The sequence below is a fragment of the Coturnix japonica genome, chromosome 3 (assembly GCF_001577835.2).
Source record: "Coturnix japonica isolate 7356 chromosome 3, Coturnix japonica 2.1, whole genome shotgun sequence".
Taxonomy (NCBI): Eukaryota; Metazoa; Chordata; class Aves; order Galliformes; family Phasianidae; genus Coturnix; species Coturnix japonica.
In genome coordinates this window covers 99997077-100014133 of record NC_029518.1, presented here as the reverse complement: position 1 = coordinate 100014133, position 17057 = coordinate 99997077, and the positions used below count along the sequence as shown (strand labels likewise).

Here is a 17057-nt window from a genome sequence, read left to right as displayed (position 1 = left end):
CAAGCTGAGGGTACTTAATTGCTTTGCACTCCCTGATGGGTGGTTTGTGTGATGAGTTGAAATGTCAGCTGCATACCACACGTGTATGCATGGCCTCTTCCTGCATCCTCCAGAATGTGCCAGCTCAGGTGCAGCCTGTCTGACCTGGGCAGAACACAAGTGGGTTTTTTTCTTTAGCAAGCAGGGATTTGACAAATATTCCTGGTTTGTAATTGTATGGAGCTTCATGTATTAAAAGCCCTGTGTGGGTCCACCTGCCCTGATACCTTCCCTCTCCAAGCTGTTCCTCCTGACGTGAGCTCTGTGTGCTTAGTGATAGCTTACTGAGGTTCTGTGGCTGGCATCATAGGGTTGTTTGGGTTGGAAAAGATTGCTAAGATCCCCAAGTCCACCCCCAAGCACCCCTGCCATGCTCACTGCGTCCCTGCAGTGTGAAGGTCCAGGCCATGTCCAGTGCAATGGGTGAAGCTCTGGGTCCGTGCAGTTGTCATTGCAGCCAACACCTGTGTTGTCACCTGAGGATTTATAACCACAGAGAGAACATTTCCAGTAATGGGACTTCCTGCGTAATGCATTGAGACTCACGTAAAGCCCACACTTTGCTGAGCTGCGACAGGAGAATTAATTGGTATCTTCCTGGAGGCTTTTCATTTAGGCTGAAAAATGGCAGTTCTGGAAGTTTTGGAAAGGTGCCATTAATTAAATTAAAAGTCTAAAAAGTTGAATAGCAAAGAGTGTGAGCAGAGCATGACAGCACCACAGCCCAGAAGCTGGAAAAGGAAGAAGGATGTTGGAACGAGTGGAACTGAAGGTTATGGAGTCATAGAGTCACAGAACGTCCTGAGTAGGGAGGGACCCACTGTGCTCCCCGTGCCCACCCCAGCCCTATGGCAGAGCAGCGTCCCAGTGCCCCCATGGCAGGGAGCTCAGAGGATGGGGAGGTGAGAGGCAGTGGGTCTGGCCAGGAGAAAAGTGGGTCTTTGCTGAGCACAAATAAACCAGAGCAGTGCTGTTTTTCAGAGCCTCTCACAAAAGCAGTTAGTGTCTCAGGTTAAAGAGGAAAGAAAGAAGAGAGAGGTGTTACACAATTGCTCTATTTCCTTTAGGAGCTGTGTGTATGGAGGCAGGGAGTGGAGCAGGGCGGTGCATTGAGGCTGTGTGTTGCAGGCCCCAGCTGCTGTCTCACCTCACTGTTTGCATCCCTGTTCATCCCACTGTGCTTTTATACCCTGAACTGTATGAGATGCTTCACTGCTTCTGCTTGACTGAGAGTGAGACCCCCAAAGCTGGGCTGGGATAGAGCAGGGTGGGGGTGGCAGCTGGCTGGGGTGCGTGGCAGAGAGGGATGCTGCCTTTGCTTAGCCCAGCTGCTACAGTGTGTGTTAGTGCCGGTGCCCGGTGTGCTGCAGAGCAATGTGCCCAGTGTGAGTGACACCCTATGGAAGGTGTGCTTTGCTTCTTTTGGTGGTCCCACACCTGTACACTGGAATATAATGCTTAAAGTGAAATGGTGCTCTTTGGAGAGAATCATAGATGGGTCTGGGTTGTGAAGGCCCACAGTGCTCATCCAGTTCCAACCCCCTGCTGTGTGCTGGGTTGCCAACCAGCAGCCCAGGCTGCCCAGAGCCACATCCACCCTGGCCTTGAATGCCTGCAGGGATGGGGCATCTACAACCTCCTTCCCTGGGAAGAAGTGCACTGAGACAGAATATTAAGCCACATAGGGGAGGAGCAGAGAACTCCTCTGATTTCCTTTCATTTGCTGTGTTTTTGGATGTATGTTCCTTGCATCTCAGGTATTGGAGTACTGATAATTATCTGGAAAGTTAATTTGATGGCAGAGATGTAGTACACATAGAAAACAAAGGATAGAACCAGGTCTCCAAAGTACAGCTGTCTGTTTGCATTGCTCGGGATGAGTGCAGTCTAGAGAGCAAACAAGCCACACAAACGGTCCAAAGTACACTCTGCTAAATAAATCTTCCTGCTTTAGAAATGCTCTGCAACACATCAGATAATAACCTGTGTTTGTGATGGTCAGAAGGTGGTAGTGCTGTTACAGCAGTTGGTTGTTGCTGTGGGGTTGTGGTCCATATCCCAGATAGGCTCATCAGTGCTGCTTTGCAATGGCTTTTGCTTGAAAGCTGCATGTGGCTCTTTGCAGAGCTGCAGGAATGCCCCAAACCCATCTAGAGAATATGGGGAGGTACAGAGCAAGGAGGCTTCTCAAGACCTTGAACCCAGAGTCAGCCTTTGGCTCTGCCAAGTGAGGCCATCCCTCCATAAAGCACACCCAGCGCTCAGCCTGTCCCACACACTGTGAGCAGAGGGCAGTGGCTCCAGGAGCTGTGGTTGAGGCTGTCCTTGGGATGCAGGGAAACACTCCCAGCCCAGGTAAGGCTCAGGGATGGATTGCAGCGTGTGTTTATGAGGAGTCATTTCTAGCTGGAGGATTGTCATAAAGATAAGAGGTTGGATTTTGGATCCTTCGGGGTCTCTTCCAACTTGGTTATTTTTTAATGATCTCTGCCATGGGTTGATTTCGAAGGAACTCCGTGTATGATTTTGGTGATTGGTTGTGATGTATCTTTAAAGGCAGACACAGATAAAAAGGAGACGCCCAGTACAAACCGCCATTCCCACTATTGAGAGTTTTGTGTTTTTTGAGGTTAGAGATTCACTGTGATAAGAGAACTGATTTTAGTTTCAAGTTTTGGGGTTTATAATGCCCATACTGGTCTCCTGAACTGGGAGGGAGAGGGAAGTTGTCAGGACCCTTTTAACCCATTGGGACAGTGCAGCATCTGTGATTTATGTGGGCCATTGAGATGCATTCTGGAAATCACAAGCAGGTCTGGAAGGCACAAAGTTCATTTCTGTTTCTTAAAAATTATCAGTACTTTATTGGCTGTTATGAAGTCACCTTTTGGCTCCCATACAAATCTGCTGCTACGTTTAGCAAAGCTCTTTAGGTAAAGAGGAAGTAATAGAGAAAAACAAACAAGGAGTAATAGTGATACTGCAACACTGGCTGAGGTCTCCTGGTGCTCCACGATGAGCTGTAGTTTATTTTTGGTTACTTTGGTCAAGTGACGTGCCAAGCCTTTCTTCTTCCAAGAGAGAAGCAGTCACCCTGCAGAATAGATATGTACTGTGCTTGTGCTCCTCTCCAGTTCTCATCTATTGCCCTGCAGGCTGATATGAACACATCTAGGCTGATAGGGATCGTGCAGTTATTTCTTTTGAGCTGCTGAGCAGGTGCTGGGAACCACAATTCACATCCCTTCCAAAGTTTGTGGGCATCTCCAGAGCACAAGAAAGATGCTGAGCTCTTGGAGTGGGTCCAGAGGAGGCCACTGAGATGCTCAGAGGGCTGGAGCACCTCTGCTATGAGGAAAGGTTGAAGGAATGGGCCTTTGCAACACAGGCCATTCTGGGATTCTCTGATCTCCCAATTCCTGGCATGCTGGCCCTGTGCATCCTTATCAAGGCAACAGAACCAGGCCAGGTTCACCACTGGTCCAGACATCAGCATATGTAGTGTGGGGAAAATAATAATCCAAACCCTGTTTGTGCTTCCTTCATGAGCTCCATGCAAGAGACTGCAAGGATTTCAATGTAGTTCAGGCTCAGTTGCTATTTTGCTCTGTTCTTTTTGAGTCAGAATGAACCCCACTGAACACCATGGTGTTTGCATGTGTACAAAAATGGTCACAGGAGAGTCAGGCTGCCTAAATTTGAATCGCACTGTTGAAGTGAGCGAGGTAGTAGCAACGCACTGTAGACACAGTGAAGTGGACGGAGGTTTGCTTCTCTGTTCTTTTCATTCAGCATTTTCCATAAAATAATAAAAAGAACAGAGTTAGTGGGGAAAAAAAATCCATGTTGGTAAAGTCGAATTTTGCTTTAACCTGTTATTACTGAAAAAAACAGTGTTTGGTTAATTAAGGAGCTGCTTCGAGAATGTTTTAATAGTACAAGCGGGTTATTTTTCCTTGTGTGGAAGGTAGACAATACCCTAAAGAAGCTCTAGCCTGAGTTACACAACACAGAGCCTGTATGTCTGCCTGTCTGCTTTCTTTCTGAGTGCCTGCAGGTTTTTTCTTGTGCCAAGACAAGAGTCTCATTGGTGGGAACGCAGGGACAGCCAGCGAGCGGTGCAGGAGGTCAACGTGTGAAAGGACTTGGCAGGAACACAGTTGCTCTCCCTGCCACCTTGGGCTGCTCGTGGCTTTGGAGAAACCTCACCCTGAGGATTTCTGAGATCCCGGGTGAGCTCTGCTTACCAACTCCTCTCTTCCACTTTGATATGCGCCATCAAATCAGGTAATAGATGGTTTTAATTCCTCCATAAGGAGCTGGTGATGTTCCAAGTTGTTATAACTGGCGTTTAGAAGTAGCTGTGTGCTCCGTGCTTCACAGCAGGCAGCTCGCTGCCCGCCCCGGCATCCCATTGCACTGCAGTCTGTGTGTCGCGGCACTGTGACGCCACTGACGCTCCTGTAAGTGTGCCCAGGAAACTTCTTTGGGCAGCACATGGCTCTGAATGAGTGGCAAATGTCACCGGGATCGGCTGACACAGCATCCCAAAAATACACAGGGATCCTTTCCAGCAGGGCCGGGAGGAAGTGCGGCTGTGCTTAAATGTTAGCACCGGTTCACCTGGCTGTGTCAAACAGGAGCTGGAAGGAGGCTGTGTAAAGGTCATTTAGAGTAATGATGTCATCGTTTAGGCAACTGTATTGCTTAGTGCTTCTGTGACACCTAATTCTTCATTATCTGGAAGGGAGCAGTAAATTAATCCCAGCTGTGATTGATGTTATTTCCAGGAAAGACTTCTGCAAGGCCATAGGAAGAACCTATTGGCATAAGGAGGGTCCTGAGTTTGTGTATGCAAGAGTTCATCTGTGTTCCTTGAAACAGGAAATCAGAGTGGGTGCCTGAAGTGCTGAACTGGGTACTTTGAAAACAGCTTCAAGTGCTTTGTTTGGCACAGCAGATCAGATTATCACTGATAATGTCCAAAAGAGATCTTCATTCCCATTCCTTCCTTACCTCTTGCTCCACCCATCTGTCTGTACTTCTGTGTTGTAGTTGACCCATCTAGGTGCTATAGCTGTGGTATTTAGGTACATCTGGAGCTGGGAATGAAGAAATTGGATTGTTTTTGTTATTGTTGTTGTTGTTTTGGTTTGGGTTTTTTTTTTTGGTTTTTTTTTTTTTTTTGTAGATTTGTTGAGTTTAATCAGCATCGCACATTCCTGGCACGATTTTAGAATCCTAGGTTGGCTTGTGCTGGAAAGGACCTTAAAACCCAGCCAGCTCCAACCCTTGACTCAGGCACCTCCAGGGATGGGACATCCACAGCTCTGGGCAGCAGTGCAGGGCCTCACGTAATGAAGCAATTCCTGCTAACATCTGACCTAAATCTTCCCTCTTTTAACTAAAAACCATTCTCCCTTGTCCTGTCACAATCTACCTTTGTAAAGAGTCTCTCTGTGACTTCTCCCTTCATGCTGGCCACATTATCTCTGAAACAAGCCAGGAGGCCATTGGCCTTGTTGGCCCTGTTGTGCTCTGCTGGCTGATGCTCAGCAGCTGTTGCCCTGCACCCCCAGGCCCAGCAGACTGGGCAGCTTTCCTGCTACTCAGCTCCCAAGCTTTGGCATTGTGTTGTTATGACTCAGGTGAAGCACCTGGCACTTTTCCTTGTTGAATGTCATACAACTGCCTGCAGCCTATTGATCCAGCCTATCCGGATCCCTCTGCTGAGCTTTCCTACCTACGAGTAGGTCAGCAGTCTTGCCTAGCTTCAACCAAAGAACCGATGTATATCTGGAGTTCCAGCTCTACTCCACCTTTCTTCCATATACTTAGTTGTACTTAATAAAGATGAGGCAGAAATAGTTCCTTTATATGTATTTCTGGCCACCATGAGTAAAGCTCAGATAATGCACTAATTGAAACATATTGCAGGGGAATTGTTGTGACTGCTAATTAGTGCCCCTGGTGGGAAAGTGGGAGTTGAACCTGATACAGGGCAGATAACAGAAGCTCATGGCATTTACTTGTGCTTACTCAATGCAAAATGTAGCAAGAATGGTCAAAGCTTAATCGTCAAGACTGATCCGATTCTCTTCGAATTCTGTAAAATTTGAGCTTTGTACATATAAAACTTGCAGAGATTATATATGGAAATAGTTATAATAGCAGTAAACTATGTTTTCCTTGTTGATCTCTTACGTATGTTGATTTCTTTGAGACTAAGAAAAATATCATGGCTCAACTCTCCATTCACCAGTATTCTGGAAGTCATTCCTAGTCCTGATGCTGGGGATGCAACTTGGAAGCAGAAGGAAGTCTGTCTGATTTACATATTGCTTTAGCTTCCCTTTCTGCTAACAGTGGAGATGCCAAAACCCATGTAGCATTTCCTAACTTGGGCTGCTTGTAAAGTCATTTGAGTTTGACGCTCCAGTTTATGAAGGGCAACACATCTCCAAGGAGTGTGTGCTGATCCATGGCAGGTGATCAGAACGGAAGGCATGTGACAGTGAAACTCAACAACAGGAAAAAACCCAACTGTGTTTTAGCACAGAGAGCTACTGGTGTGTGCTGCCATGCTGGGAAAGAGAAGAATAGTTTTAAGATTTACAAAGCAGTGAAGATTGCCGTTCTGAAGATGGTCTTTCACATTCGTGTTAAATACCATAAGTCATTTGGCTGCAATATTAAGTGAATCTGTAAAGGGCTTTTAAATATAGAGCTAACAAGTGCAACAGGTGCTATTAATGATTAGTTAAGGTCAGGCATAATGGAATTCCATTTCATTTCTAATGGAATTTCTAATGGAATTGGAAATGAGTTTAATAATAACTGTAAAAGTCGCTAACCACTGGAATTAGCCACCATAGACTTTCTTCTGATTCAGATCGAGACTGGACATACTTCAAAGACGCGTGTAGATGGAGTTGATACAGGAGTAGATGTGCCATAAAATATGCAATCCTGGTAGGACCAGAGAATCACAGAATGGCCTGGTGGGTCACAAAGGCCCACAGTGCTCATCCAGCTCCAACCCCTGCTGTGTGCAGGGTCACCAACCAGCAGCCCAGGCTGCCCAGAGCCACATCCAGCCTGGCCTTGAATGCCTGCAGGGTAATATATTGGCACACCAGAGTAGGGATTGATTCAAGCACAGAACAGACTTTTATTTATCTGTATCACTGAAATTTGGCACAAATTTGATCAAAGCTGCTCTGATAGTAACAATATTCAGAGGCCACTTGTATGTCTTAAAATGTCTCTTGGTGTCAAGGGTGCAGTAATGGCATGGGATCAGTTCAGGACTGGTTAAGAGTTTGCTTATTTGTTGGTATGCAGGTGGCAGCCATTGGGAGGGTCTTCAAAGATGGTGTGACTGATGCTGGTGTGCTGGGGCTCCGGGCTCCTGTGCCAGGATGGGTCCCACCCTGTGGCAGAGGATGAGATAAAACCTTTTTTCTTTATGTAAAGACTGCAAAAGCTGCTGGGATTTTGTGGTTCTATGATCCTCACAAAACAATGATTCAGTTCTCAGGTCGGATAGGGGTCTCTCTCTATATGAAGTGTCAAATCTCTCCACCTCATAGCATCTCAGCACCCAAATAATCACCCTGAACACCCACCATGTAAAGCTGTTGTTATTTTGGGTGCTGGTGCACATCTGTACCTGTGTATTGTCCAAAACAAGCGGTCCCCTGATGGCTTGCTGCTATTGTTGCTGTTGTTTTTCTAGATTGTGATTCGATTTGTGTGGGTCAACAGGCACGTTGTGTTCCTGCTTTCCTTTTGCTTCTAGTTGCTGAATGGGCAGCTTACTTCAAACAGATAGAAATGCATATCATGGGAGGAAATGATTTCCTTTCGCTGCCCCGTGTTTTGTAATGAACCAGTGTTGATGCTGTTTGGTCCATTTGTTTTATTGGTAGTGTTTTCTTTTAAACCTGTCTGGATGAAGAGGGGTTGAACCATGGAATGTTCTTGCAGGCTGTAGGGTCGCTCACAGTGACAGTTGCAGTTGTTCTGTTCCCACTTCTATCAGGACAAGTGGACAGGACCCAGACCTCCAGCTCGCTCTGTGCTGAGCCTTCTTTCAGACTTCCTCCAGCACTTGCATCCTCTTCACTTTCTTTTCTGGCTCACACATGCAACTTCAAACAAATGGTATTTTGACTTAATTGATTGAGCTGCCCTTCCTTGAGCTGAGGATCCCTACATTTGGACTTTTGGTTTTGTTTTGCTTTTATTGTCATTTAATTCCTGTCCCCAGTTTAGCTGTAGATCCAGTTCTGGATCTGGGTCTTGCATGAGGTTCAAAACAGCTTAGCACTTTTCAAGGGTTGAACTCAGTGATCCTTATGGGTCAGTATCCCATCCATAAGACGGAGCCCAGGACCTTTCCTGAGTATGCATGAATGTGAGCTTTTGGGTTTAGCTCATCTCTAGCTATGCTTTTCCCTAAACACTTAATAGAATCACAGAGCAGCCTGTGTTGCAAAGGCCCACAGTGCTCATCCAGCTCCAACCCCCTGCTGTGTGCAGGGTCACCAACCAGCAGCCCAGGCTGCCCAGAGCCACATCCAGCCTGGCCTTGAATGCCTGCAGGGATGGGGCATCCACAGCCTCCTTGGGGAACCTGTGCCAGTGCGTCACCACCCTCTGGGGGAAAAACTTCCTCCTCAGATCCAACCTGAACCTCCCCTGTCTCAGTTTCAAACCATTCCCCCTTGTCCTGTCACTGCCCACCCTCACAAACAGCCATTCCCCCTCCTGTCTATATGCTCCCTTCAAGTACTGGAAGTCCACAATGAGAAGTTGTGTTTCTCACTATTCACTCCATACAGAAGGCAGCTGAGCATGGCTGCAGGGGGCTTGTTCTGGAGCTGGAATTGCCTACTTGTTCACTTGGGACTGATGAAACCAGCATCCCTATGGAAGATGCCAGGGCATATGCCTGAGGGTTGCTGCATTTATCTCAGAAGAGATGATACTGCAAGAATATTAATAGTAATAAAGAAGTGCTGATTGCACACAGTTACCCAGGCCCAGCCTGTGAAGGACACAGAGTGTGGGATGTAACCTTGGAATGGTGATTTTCTTCTCCAATGGAAGGAACAGCCTCCTGTCCCTGACCTTGGCCAACATCCCCTGTCGAGCCATGCACTCCTGTCAGCATCTTCCTGCAGTTTGTATGGGCAAGAGTCTATTTTTTCCTATTTAGCCTCTGGGCGTCTTTCACGCTTTGCTCCAGGGATTTATGGGAACATTTAAAGAAGTGAACCATACCCAGGATGTTTGAGAGTGGATACAATTAGTAGCAGTCTTGTTGTGCCCTGCTGTCAGGAGGATCCTTTTGTGCTGATGTTTGGTTATTTAGTGCAAGTGGAATTGTGTAGAATTTACCTGGGTTTAGAATTCTTCACATTCACAAAGTCCTCTTTTTCGGAGAGATTTGGAAGCTGTTCTGACAAATGCTGATTTCTCAGTTGTCTCATAAACGTGGATGTTCCAGTGAACTCTCCATGTTGGATGCTTGGTGTATGTCGCTCAAATGGCACTCTGCAAATCACCCTGAAATGGGTGGAGGTCACTGGTTGCTTCTGGGAGCAGCCAGCATGGCCAGGGAACCCAGAAGGGCAGGGAGAAGTGAAGAGGTGGAAGGGAAACTGCAGTGGAATCAGTGGGAGAGTTTTTGTACAAAGGGAGGAAGGGAAAGAATGACGTAAGGTTTTAAGAAATAGCATTAAGTTAAATTTACTTAGTTAAAGGGTTTTCTCTAATACCGTGGATATGCAATAAACAGAAATCAGAGGAAATTCAGTTTGAGTGTCAAGTCAGAGTGTGTTTGAGAAGAACTTGGCCTGAATGATGACGAGATTCTAACCCTGCTCACTGCTCCAGCAGCGCTTCCCTGCTTGCAGCATCGAGCAGGCATTTGCTTTGCAATTCCATACAATACTTGCTAATAACACTTGTGGTTACACTCACTTATTCAAGTTTCCCCAGTAGTTTTGGGAAAGCGTCACTGTTATTTTCTTGAGTGTTTGATCTTGAAAACACAAATTGTTTTGCTTTTAGATGAGTAACAAGGTGCACTTGTTGGTTGTTGAGGTGTGTGCCCTCCTTAAGCTCTCGTTTTCCTTGCATGTATTTACATTTACAAATGCAAAACTTGCTCTCTGTTCCTTGTTTGATGAAATATTCAGGCTGTGCTGCATTTGCTGATGGCTCTCAGAAAAGCTGCCCATGGAGTAGCATCATTTTGGTGGCTAAACTGGACTGTATGTAAGAGGTCAGATGAACAAATATGATGGTTTTGGCATGCAAGAAAATATTCAAGGTGAAGAGATGTCCCCTATATAGGAAACCCTGTTACGATCCTTTGCCATGATTGAGCAGAGAGCTGTTAGTTAGGGTAGGATGGTTGGGTTGTGGTTGGACTGGATGGTCTTTAAGGTCTTTTCCAACCTGAGTGATTCTATGATTCCTTTGTGAATAGCTAGGAACCAGAGTGTGTTTCTATTTATTGCATGTGTGCCCTCACAACAGTAAGGTTTGATCCAGGTTTCATGGGATATCTTGGGCAATTTGCTCTCAGAAGGAGCAGTGGGGCAGTGACACAGCTGCACAGGGAGTGCTTGGGGGGCTCCATCGCCATAGGGGTCCCAGGACCATGGAGATGTGGCACTGGGAGATGTGGGCTGGGGTTGGGCTCGGGGGTCTTGGGGGTGCTTTCTATCCTGAATGAATCTGTGATTCTATGGATATCGTAACTGTACCAGTAAATATTTTACTGAAGTTACTGGGGCTTCCATTGGGAATTCATGCTGAGATGCAAACATGAAACTCAATTCTAGCTGGCACCTGCAACACTCTCCTCCTTTGCTGTGCAACTTGAGCTGCTTTCTGGGAAGGTGTTGAGCATGGCTCACATCTGGGATGAGGCTGCACCATATGAAACTGCAGCACCACAGCTCTGGAGATGCCAAAGGAAGAAGGAGCACAGCCTGCACACTGCAAAGCTCCTGGTGGCTCTTCCATCCCACTCGGATCAATGGAAGCCATGAGTGAGCATGGTTACACTGTGCTAAATACGATACAAAATGAGACCATCGAGGGCAGGTCACGGCCACTGACTGTTTTGGTGGTAAGTGCCCTTCTCAGAGGCAGCCCTCCATTCAGCCGCGTGTTTACAAGGCTGCTAGTGCCTCTTTCTTCTACCAGTGCACAGAAAGTCCTGGAATTTCAATAAATAATTCAGCCCCAGATCTGATTTCAGGTTCAGCATCAACTTCCAGCACCTGGCTGCTGTTATTATTTGTTAGTCTGATACGCTGCTTAGAGGCATGGCAATTTGGCTGCAATTCACCAGCATTTGCAGAATATCCTCCCTGGCCTGATTAATATCCTGAGCTCAGAGATTTTTAACAGGCGTTCCAGATATGCAGAGATTGAATTCTTACAAGAACAGCAGCGTGCAGAGTTCTGTCCTGGGAAGTGGAGGTCTCTGCTTGGAGCTTTCAATGACTCCTGCAGGTACCCCCGAAGGATTCACTCCCAGTTCCTTTCTGCAGAGCCCATAAACTCACTTGTGGTTTTGATCACCTGTTAGAAAGAAACTGGCAAATGGGAATTACAGTTCTGCTCTGACTGATTGATCTTTAGTGGGAGCAGTTTGTATCTCAGGGCATGACTGAGAGGAGGGCTGTTAGTTAGGGTGGTATGGTTGGGTTGTGGTTGAACTTGATGGTCTGTGAGACCTTTTCCAACCTGAGCTATTCTATGAATAGTGGCTATGAAGGGGGCGGAATTAGATAAAGGCTGTTGTAGTCCATTCACCCATTGCTGAAAGGCCAGAATCGGGATGTAGCCCCTCAGACACAGGCTTCCACACTGCGGATGAGCGGACAGATGCGATAAGCGCATCTCCCTGCAGCGCCGTCAAGCTCCACGAGGGGGGAGCTCGGTACCGCTCTATGCCCATCGCTGCTGGCACAGCTCGGGGGGCGCGTCCCGGGTCGGCCACCAGATGTTGGCCACAAGCAGAGGGAGGTCTGTGGTTCGAACCACGTGAAAAGTCGGGGACGAGTGTTACGACTGTACGTTCTGTTGGACCCAGCAGCGTAAGGCCAGTCCCTGCGAAGTCATCGGCATCAGCCCCCGCTGTCTGCAACGGGGCATGGCCGCATCCTGCACAGCTTAGGGGGAGCAGAGCCCCGTCCCACCGGGTCTGCTTTGCTGTTGGAGCATCGCTGTTTGCTGCTGCCGGGATATGGGGCACCCCCTTGGCTGCTCCGCACTGCTGCAGGATGGGATGCGCCCAGACAGGCTGCCCTAAACTTCTGCCTATTGATTCCTTCAGAGCCTCCATTGATGCCGATTACAAAACCTCCTTAGAAAGCCTGCCTTGTGTTTCGTCATTCATGTAATTATGGATTTCTTTTTTCCCCCTAACGCTTCGTTGTTGCAAATTAAGCAGAATAATAATCCTATTCTCTGTGGAAACGAACAACAATGGCCCATCATCCTCTTTGTAAACAGTCTTTTATGTGCTGGAGGACTGCGGTATTGCCTGAAGCTGCTCGTAGGAACCCACGCCCATCACACCACCTTGCTGTGGTTGTCTGAGGGCTCACACACCAATGGTTTGTGCCTTATTGTTTGGGTCTTCCATGCAGCCTCCTTTGCCCCATCCCGCTCCTGTACAGGACCTGTTGTTCCCCTTGTCATAGCTTTACCTCACTAAATTCCATTTAAGTGACTTCAGACACTTTGTTCCAGCTTCTCAGTGTGGGTTTGGAGCCTGCTCCTCTCCTGGGAGTTGCCACCAAACCTCTGTGCTTGTTGCTGTCAGAGAGTTCTCTCAGTTCCTCCCTTCATTTTGGTGATGGAGGCATTAAACTGTGACTCATCTTGTCGCAGACCTTTATGGCACTCCTAGTGTTGTGTGTAACAGAAAACTTGATTATAACCACTCCAGAGATGTGCTCTGCAGAGGCTTTGCACCATAAATTTTGCTATAGGAAGTTTTGTTGTAGCTCCTCCTTCCTTTGACTGTTGACCATCGGTTTCTCATTAAGTTGAATATTGATAAGGAAGGGGTCTACAAATATAACTGAGAACAAAATCCTTTATTGGCCCAGGGCGTCAGACCTGTCTGTGCTTTGCTGTTCTGTGTGCCAGGCTGTGGGTCTGCAGAGTTTCAAAAGAAAGGAGGAAAGGTGATGGAACAATACAAGGAGGCTGTGGATGCCCCATCCCTGCAGGCATTCAAGGCCAGGCTGGATGTGGCTCTGGGCAGCCTGGGCTGCTGGTTGGTGACCCTGCACACAGCAGGGGGTTGGAGCTGGATGAGCACTGTGGGCCTGTGCAACCCAGGCCATTCTGTGATTTGCACATGCTGAGGCTATCCACCTGTCTGTGGTTATCGTAAAGTAACCCACACACAGCAAGCCAGAGTTCTCTGGCATCCATCTATGGTGCTATGGTCACATAGATTATTGCAGAGCAAAGCCTATTCAATGCAGAACTCATGCAGGGCCCAAGGGGAAGGCAGGGCTTTGTGCAGGCTGATAGCTGTGCAGATGGAAATACTTGGCACCAGGTGAAGGGATCAGGTGGAGCCAACTGATCCTTAGTTCCAAACGTCCTAAAGCAGGATGGAAAGATCCTCAGGAAGAACCTGGCCTGGGTGAAATGCTGGCATTAATATGAGTCTAAAAGTCTGGAAAGCAGTGATTTACCAAACCTGCAGAAAATATTTATCATGTCTTCACTATCAGTTCCATAGGTTGTCCAACCTGCAATTCTCACCTGAAAATCCTGAATGTCTTAAAGAGTCCAAGTGCACCTCTCCTAAAGGAGAGGAGAGCTGGAAAATGGTTGGATGGAGCCCTGGGCAACCTCATCTGGTGGGGGCAACCAGCCCATGGCAGGGGGTTGGAGGTTGATGGTCATTGAGTTCCCTTCCAACTCAAACCATTCCATGATTCCGTGTTTCTAACTGCAGTGGCAGCTCCTTGGAGGTCCTCAGCTCTCCTGACGTGATGCTCAGCCAGTGTGGGCCGTGTGGAACACACCAGCTCCCTGCAAACTGGCCAGCAGTGCAAACCCAGTTAATCTTATGTGCATCTATAACGCATGTCTGTATGGCTGCCAGACTTGGATAACATTTTGGCTGTCCTTTGGGGAGCTGGCTGAAGATGTTCACTGCTTCCTTTTTGTCTTGTTACTCCCCTGACGGTCTTTCTAGCAAATGCTCTATTTTTGTTTGACATATATGCACATGGTCTGTTTCCATGTGTGTGTGCTGAGGAATGTATTTCTTCTGTAGCTTGCCCTCCCTTGGAAGGCTGCTGCTGGGAGTTACTCCTAGCAAAATGAAATGCCGGAAAAAGTCCAATGGAATTAAAATGCTGCACAGCAAATTTATTATTGTTATTACAGGCTCCCATTCAGGAAAATACTTAAGTATGTGCTTAAGTCCCATTGAAAGCATCAAGACTTAAGAACATGCTTAAAGTCAAGCGTATACTTCCTCTGAGTTGGGATGTATTTCAGCACATGCTTAAATGCTTTCCTGAACCAGAGCCACAGTCAACAAGAGCGTCCTGCGATGCACAGGACTCGTGCTGTAAGATTTACTCCTTGCCTGGGACATAGCAGTGCTGCTCTATGAACATACACTTCTTTGCTTGCCTCTCCGTTGGTGGTACTCCAAAGGTCTTACTGGCTTTTGCAGTTGGACGAGAACTTGTGAAAGGAGACCAGAGAGCAGGAAAAAAAGAAGACAAGAAGGTCCATGCTAAAGCAATACCTTGGCTTGTCTGATCTCACATTGCACCCAATGATTTTTCCTTGCAGTGGAGGTGTGTGCTATTGTGCGTATTGTGGTATATGCATATCACGGTATAATGACGAAGGCAGATTTTTCTTTTAATGGCACAGTAAATAGGATATTTCCTGGCTTGCTCTGTGTTTCAAATAAGATTTTCACTTCCCCTTTGGGTTCTGAGTGTAAGGAGAGTAAGTGTAAAAAGGCAGGCGCCTTCCCAGCTCTAACAAGGGGAGTGCAGCCATGTGGAACGTGCATCTAGGTTTTGATTGTAAGGATGATGAAATCAGAGCTCTCCTTAATTCTCAGTCAGAAACATTGGGGTGAATTAGCCCTCCTGCATTTGCTGACGTGTTAAAATCCCTCTGAATGAGAAACATCTCTTAGTGTCATCAAACATATCATTGTACTTTGCCATGAGTCCAGGAGAGCTCTGGACCATCATGCAGAGTGCAGTGAAAAATGGCAGCAAAATGAAAATAGATAAAACCACATACGTTCTGTTACTGGAGAAAACACAGTGCTTTACAATGCGCAGCTCTTTCCAACACTGCCATTTCTAAGCTGGATGCTTAGTCATTACTAATGACAGCGTATTCCTATAAAGCTGCTCTATTTTGGGAACAACTGGAAGTGCAACTTTGCTTCTTCTCCCCCTTAAGGTTAATTATGGTGATGTGCAGTTGCCTGCGTACATTGCAGTCTCTCTGCATGCACCACTCTGTGTATTTTTGGAACAAGTGAGGAAGTTTATTCCAGTTATATCATTCAAGGCAAGCAGTAGCTTGAATCTGAGAGTAGCTCCCTGTTCACATTGTCCAGCCATGCTGTGCAGTGCTGGAGGCTCTGGATATAACTGCTGCCTTACAGAGGGATTTGGCACGAGCTCATAGAATGGCTGGGACATTTTTCTTCCTCTACAGCCTCCTTAATTTTATTCCTTAGTGTGTCAGTACTCCCCCATTTGTGCACACAAATATCTTTAAGGTTGAATTGATTCCCTAAAAATAGCAGAAGTATTTAAGGAGGAGTTTTATAAATAACAAAGGAGAACACCTTGCTCATCCTTGTCATCACTCAGATTCAATCAAGCAGCTGCTCTGGTGACGGGGTGTCCCAGTGTGCTGGCATCACTGGCTTGCTCCTTTTGGTACATGGCTGAGCACAGTTGCTGTGCCCCAGAGAATCATAGAATCACAATGTTGGAAAGGACCTACGAGATCTTCCAGTCTGACCATCCTCCCATCACCATCACTGCCACTAAGCTACTAAACCATACCTCTTAGAAGCTGCATGAGAAAGATTCTGTGGTGGTTTGAGACTAGCAGCAGGGGTAATGGTGTTTCTCCAGCTTGTCAATTATTTGTTCTTTTCTTTCTGTCCACTGCTGGAGTTCTTGATCTTGATTAAGGCATTATTTAATTCCTACTCTTCTGAATGGCCTTGTGTTTGGGCACTAGCAGGGGGCTTTCAGCAAGCTGGTTTTTTGTGAAGCTGGAAGTGACTCAGCCTGAGCCGTGCCGTTCCTCCTCCTCTCCTCCTGGTAGGGAGCAGACTTCACAGGTAACGTGGAGGCACGCCAATACGCCTTTCAAATTATTACTCGGTAAGTTTTTGCTCTTCCTGAGCTCCGAGCACTGAGTTGCTGACAGCTTTTGGAAGCAATGAGAAAGGGTTCACAAAACCGGCAGCGCCTTGCCTCCAATTTCTGCAGGCTGGAGCTGAATTTAATGGATAAATCGTGTTGCTGGGGAGATTTTGACTCTGTTCCCTCCTCTGTCACCAGTTTGCCTTGTGATTTGTGGCAGCATTTTCAGCTGTGCCCGTCACATGAGATCGAAACCCATGAGTCAGACTCCACCCAAATCATGAGCCTGGCTTCCAGATCCAGGAGCTTTGAAAAGAGATCATGCCGTACTGTGTCTTCAGCTTATCTTTCCTTTCTGGAATCTCCCCCATGTATTCCCAGCCTGTCTGTAGCAATTAATGTTTTCTGCTCTTTTGGGAGTGCTGGGAGTGTATTCTGACCATTTGGTGCTGTTGGAAGCCTCGTTTGACTGACACAATTAGTTTTGTTTTTCATTTCTGAATGAATCTTATTGCTTCCAGACTCCACGTCTTTGCCCTGTCCCCAGTGTCCTCCATCCTTCAGCCCATCACTGCCATCCAACCACTCTATGTC

The 17057-nt window shown here is 47.0% G+C and overlaps 1 protein-coding gene across 3 annotated transcripts in view; it reads left to right on the top strand.

The window, feature by feature from the left end:
* Nucleotides 1-17057, top strand: part of CLIC5 (chloride intracellular channel 5) — a 66045-nt gene that overhangs the window by 18104 nt on the left and 30884 nt on the right. The window contains exon 1 of one of the 3 annotated variants that reach the window (XM_032443561.1): nt 4106-4326. The exons of the other annotated variants lie outside the window; for them this stretch is intronic. The gene's annotated coding sequence lies outside the window, so the exon portion shown is untranslated. Of the gene's footprint in view, nt 1-4105; nt 4327-17057 lie in introns of those variants that run through there. 3 annotated transcript variants of the gene reach the window in all.